The sequence below is a fragment of the Scyliorhinus canicula genome, chromosome 7 (assembly GCF_902713615.1).
Source record: "Scyliorhinus canicula chromosome 7, sScyCan1.1, whole genome shotgun sequence".
Lineage (NCBI taxonomy): Eukaryota > Metazoa > Chordata > Chondrichthyes > Carcharhiniformes > Scyliorhinidae > Scyliorhinus > Scyliorhinus canicula.
The window spans coordinates 127261580-127267579 of record NC_052152.1 but is presented as its reverse complement, the minus strand read 5'-3'; positions in this window follow the sequence as shown (position 1 = coordinate 127267579).

Sequence of the window (6000 nt, the reverse complement as noted above, 5' to 3'; positions counted from 1 at the left end):
AGGGTGCAGCAGGGTGAGGGGTGGAGGCCGGAGCAGGGTGAGGGGTGGAGCCAGAGCAGGGTGAGGGGTGGAGGCCGGAGCAGGGTCAGGGGTGGAGGCTGGAGCAGGGTGAGGGGTGGAGGCCAGAGCAGGGGGAGGGGTGGAGGCCGGGGCAGGGTGAGGGGTGGAGGCTGCAGCAGGGTGAGGGGCGGAGGCAGGAGCAGGGTGAGAGGTGGAGGCTGGAGCAGGGTGAGGGGTGGAGGCCGGAGCAGGGTGAGGGGTGGAGGCCGGAGCAGGGTGAGGGGTGGAGGCCGCAGCAGGGTGAGGGGTGGAGGCCGGAGCAGGGTGAGGGGTGGAAGCCGCAGCAGGGTGAAGGGTGGAGGCTGGAGCAGGGTGAGGGGTGGAAGCCGGAGCAGGGTGAGGGGTGGAAGCCGGAGCAGGGTGAGGGGTAGAGGCTGGAGCAGGGTGAGGGGTGGAGGCTGGAGCAGGGTGAGAGGTGGAGGCTGCAGCAGGGTGAGGGGTAGAGGCCGGAGCAGAGTGAGGGGTGGAAGCCGGAGCAGGGTGAGGGGTGGAAGCCGGAGCAGGGTGAGGGGTGGAGGCCGGGACAGGGTGAGGGGTGGAGGGTGGAGCAGGGTGAGGGGTGGAGGCTGCAGCAGAGTGAGGGGTGGAGGCCGCAGCAGGGTGAGGGGTGGAAGCCGGAGCAGGGTGAGGGGTGGAAGCCGGAGCAGGGTGAGGGGTAGAGGCTGGAGCAGGGTGAGGGGTGGAGGCTGGAGCAGGGTGAGAGGTGGAGGCTGCAGCAGGGTGAGGGGTAGAGGCCGGAGCAGAGTGAGGGGTGGAAGCCGGAGCAGGGTGAGGGGTGGAAGCCGGAGCAGGGTGAGGGGTGGAGGCCGGGACAGGGTGAGGGGTGGAGGGTGGAGCAGGGTGAGGGGTGGAGGGTGGAGCAGGGTGAGGGGTGGAGGCTGGAGCAGGGTGAGGGGTGGAGGCCGGAGCAGGGTGAGGGGTGGAGGCCGCAGCAGGGTGAGGGGTGGAAGCCGGAGCAGGGTGAGGGTGGAGGCTGCAGCAGGGTGAGGGGTGGAGGCTGCAGCAGGGTGAGGGGTGGAGGCTGCAGCAGGGTGAGGGGTGGAGGCCGGAGCAGGGTGAGGGGTGGAAGCCGGAGCAGGGTGAGGGGTGGAGGCCGGAGCAGGGTGAGGGGTGGAGGCCGGGGCAGGGTGAGGGGTGGAGGCCGGAGCAGGGTGAGGGGTGGAGGCTGGAGCAGGGTGAGGGGTGGAGGCTGCAGCAGGGTGAGGGGTGGAGGCTGGAGCAGGGTGAGGGGTGGAGGCCGGAGCAGGGTGAGGGGTGGAGGCCGGGGCAGGGTGAGGGGTGGAGGCCGCAGCAGGGTGAAGGGTGGAGGCTGGAGCAGGGTGAGGGGTGGAAGCCGGAGCAGGGTGAGGGGTGGAAGCCGGAGCAGGGTGAGGGGTAGAGGCTGGAGCAGGGTGAGGGGTGGAGGCTGGAGCAGGGTGAGAGGTGGAGGGTGGAGCAGGGTGAGGGGTGGAGGCTGGAGCAGGGTGAGAGTTGGAGGCTGGAGCAGAGTGAGGGGTGGAGGCTGCAGCAGGGTGAGGGGTGGAGGGTGGAGCAGGGTGAGGGGTGGAGGCTGCAGCAGAGTGAGGGGTGGAGGCCGCAGCAGGGTGAGGGGTGGAAGCCGGAGCAGGGTGAGGGGTGGAAGCCGGAGCAGGGTGAGGGGTAGAGGCCGGTGCAGGGTGAGGGGTGGAGGCTGGAGCAGGGTGAGGGGTGGAGGCTGCAGCAGGGTGAGGGGTGGAGGCCGGAGCAGGGTGAGGGGTGGAGGCTGCAGCAGGGTGAGGGGTGGAGGCCGGAGCAGGGTGAGGGGTGGAGGCCGGAGCAGGGTGAGGGGTGGAGGCTGCAGCAGGGTGAGGGGTGGAGGCTGCAGCAGGGTGAGGGGTGGAAGCCGGAGCAGGGCGAGGGGTGATGGAACCATCAATTCACTAGACACGTGCTTTAAGATACGAACAGTGGTTTTAATCTACTTACAACAGAGCCAGCCTGTTCCACATTGAACTGAACGACTGGCTCTGAGCATTGGTATGTATACAGCAGTCCAGGGGGGAGGAGTCGTGGGCGGAGCCAAGGGTGGAGCCCTGTACAAACTCCTAAGCATTCCCAGCGCTACTCCCCCTAGTGGTCGGGCAACGCAACTGCGCTTATAAATGCATGGTCTCATGTATATACAATACAGTGTGAATTACGGAGTTACATTCACCCCCAATAAAAAAAGTCAAGTCCGGCGGGGATGGTTGTTCATAAATTGAGCCTGTCCGGTGGTAGGACTGTCTGCTGCGATCTGCGGAGCACCGGGGTTGCAGCCTCTTGCGGTGGCTGGACGGGTGTTGTGGGTTGGGGTACGATGGCGGACTCCAGGGAAGATCTCGTCCGAGCTCCATACCCGTTCGACTGGGGACTTAGGGCGCTGGGGGTTAGCCAGTGCGGGCGCGCGTAACAGGTGGAGCGAGCTAGTGGGCTCAGTGGGCTCGGGAGCGCGAGGGGGCGGCTGGGTTGCGCGGAACCGATGCAGCGAGCTAGTGGGCTCGGGAGCCCGAGGGGACGGCTGGGTGGGGTGTAGGGTGAGGGGTGCATCTTGTTGCACGTTTTACTTGAGTGTATTACGCGTTTATTGGAGTGTATTAACACGCCTCCGTTTAAAGGCCGTGTGCTTAACACTACTACAGCTCTGTGTGTGTATTTTCAGCTCGGAGTCGCCAGGTGCCGTATTTAGACACCTCACAAGTATTTCAAGGTCAGGTTCAAAGTAATAAAACTATACACCGATTAGTAAGTTCAAACGATTAATATTTATTATACAAATATAATAAATACGCATGCATACGCTAAAGACTAATACTTATTTCTACTATTAAACGACTAAATACTTATCTAAGTAGGAACCAGCAAGGTCAGGGGACAAGGCCTTTGTTCCTTTCTGGGCTGCACCTTCTGTTCGCTAATAGTCGAATAATGTATAAGCAATGCCGGGTTCACGTAGCGAGCGTCGTTTTGGCACTTACTGAACGATGGCTGGTGCTCAACGGCTGGTGATGGGAGACAGGATCAACGGCTGGAGTCGGAGTCAGGATACAACAGCAGATCTGGGCCGGAGTCAAAACAGCAGTCCAAGCCGGAGCACAAAAACAGACAGAACCATGTGCGGGGTCTACCTTTATAGGTCCCCCAATGTCCGTGCCTCTTCTGAGCGGGCCTTTACCTGCCATGTATCGATTGGGTTATTTCCCAATCGATATCTTACAAATCCCCCAATCTGAGGGTCTCTTCTCGATGGGTGGGGCGGTCTCTAGAGTCTTTTGTGATGGATACTTCTGGTGCCGTTTCGTCTGGGCGTCCACTCAAAGTATCTATTCAAACCCAAATGTTGCTATTGTGTGGGCCCAGATCTGGATTGCCTCATTACTATGCAAAGCGTTTTGCTATTTACACCTTTGGTTGAGATCTTTCACCTGGCCATAAACTAGTTTCGATACGTGCAGAATGCTAATTAGCCTTTGCAGACTGCTTGTCCTGGCTAAGACTGTTTTCTCCCTACAGTCTTAGCAGTTCTCCATTTTGTTAGCCCAGTGTCCATCTTAGGTGGCTACAATCTGTAGTGATAATGGGGATGCTGGACCCGGTAGGTGCAAGGTCCCGGAGGGATAAGGTGTCCTGACGGCTGTTGGGGAACTCGACGAAGGCGTACTGGGGGTTAGAGTGAAGCAGGCGCACCTTCTCAACAAGGGGGTCAGTTTTGTGCCCCCTGACGTGCTTCCTGAGGAGTACGGGGCCTAGTGCCTTCAGCCATGCCGGGAGTGAGACCCCCGTGGTAGTGCCCCTGGAAAAAATGAAGAGCCTCTCGTGAGGGGTCTGATTGGTCGCTGTGCATAAGAGGGACCTAATAGCGTGGGGCGCGTCTGGGAGGACTTCCTGCCAATCGGAGACTTGGAGATTCCTGGACCGGAGGGTCAGTAGGACGGTCTTCCAGACCGTCGCGTTCTCCCTTTCCACCTGCCCGTTCCCCCTGGGGTTGTAGCTGGTAGTCCTGCTCGAGGCAATGCCCTTGTCGAGCAGGTACTGACGCAGCTCGTCGCTCATGAAGGACGAACCCCGGTCGCTGTGTACGTAGCTGGGGAAACCAAACAGGGTGAAGATGCTATGCAGGGCCCTAATGACTGTGTGGGAGGTCATGTCGGGGCACGGAATAGCAAATGGGAAGCGGGAGAACTCATCTATGACGTTTAAGAAGTAAACGTTCCTGTTAGTTGAGGGGAGTGGCCCTTTGAAATCGATCGCGAGGCGTTCAAAGGGCCGAGAAGCCTTGACCAGGTGGGCCCTGTCTGGTCTATAGAAGTGCGGTTTGCACTCCGCACAGATCGGGCAGTCTCTGGTGACGGCTTTTACCTCCTCAGTGGAGAAAGGCAGATTTCGGGCTTTGATGTAGTGGGCTAGCCGGGTAACCCCAGGGTGGCAGAGGACGTTGTGGATGATTTTGAGGCGGTCGATCTGCGCGCTGGCGCACGTCCCGCGGGATAGGGCATTTGGGAGCTTGTTGAGCTTCCCCAGTCGATACTTAATATTGTAGCTATAGGTGGAGAGTTCGATCCTCCACTGCAGGATTTTATCATTTTGAATCTTGCCCCTTTGCGAGTTGTCAAACATGAAGGCGACCGATCTTTGGTCGGTGATGAGGGTGAACCTCCTACCTGCGAGGTAGTGCCTCCAGTGACGAATAGCCTCCACAATGGCTTGTGCTTCTTTTTCGACTGCCGAGTGTCAGAGTTCCGAAGCGGAGAGGGTACGGGAGAAGAATGCGACTGGTCTCCCTGCCTGATTTAAAGTGGCTGCAAGAGCTACCTCTGAGGCGTCGCTCTCAACCTGAAAGGGAGTGGATTCATCCACCACCCGCATGGCCGCTTTGGCGATGTCCTCCTTGATGCAGTTGAAGGCCTGCCTGCCGCACCTCAGCTGACAGGGGAAATAGTGTGGCCTTAAAGAGTGGAGGGCTTTGTCCGCATATTGAGGGACCCACTGGGCGTAGTATGAAAAGAATCCCAAGCACCGTTTGAGGGCCTTGGGACAATGCGAGAGAGGGAGTTCTAAGCATACGGTTTGGGTCGGGACCCAGGACTCCGTTTTCCACGACATAGCCGAGGATGGCTAGTCTGGTCGTGCGGAAAACGCATTTCTCCTTGTTGTACCTGAGGTTCAGTTTCTGAGCCGTCTGGAGAAAACGGTAGAGGTTGGCGTCGTGGTCCTGCTGGTCATAGCCGCAGATGGTAACATTATCCAAGTACGGGAACGTGGCCCGCAGCCCGTACTGGTCCACCATTCGGTCCATTGCTCATTGGAACACTGAAACCCCATTAGTGACGCCGAAGGGAACCCGGAAGAAATGGAAGAGGCAGCCATCGGCCTCGAACGCCGTGTAGTGACGGTCCTCCGGGCGGATTGGGAGCTGGTGGTATGCAGACTTCAGATCCACCGTGGAAAAAATCCGATACTGGGCGATCTGGTTAACCATGTCTGCAATCCTGGGGAGGGGATACACGTCATAGAACAGTACAGCACAGAACAGGCCCTCCGGCCCTCGATGTTGTGCCGAGCAATGATCACCCTACTCAAACCCACGTATCCACCCTATACCCGTAACCCAACAACCCCCCCTTAACCTTACTTTTTTTTAGGACACTACGGGCAATTTAGCATGGCCAATCCACCTAACCCGCACATCTTTGGACTGTGGGAGGAAACCGGAGCACCCGGAGGAAACCCACACACACACGGGGAGGACGTGCAGACTCCGCACAGACAGTGACCCAGCCGGGAATCGAACCTGGGCCCCTCGAGCTGTGAAGCATTTATGCTAACCACCATGCTACCGTGCGTCGAGGAGCGTAAACCTATTAATGGTCTGACTATAGTCTACGACCATGCGGAATTTTTCCCCGGTCTTGACAACCACCACCTGAGCTCTCCAGGGGCTGT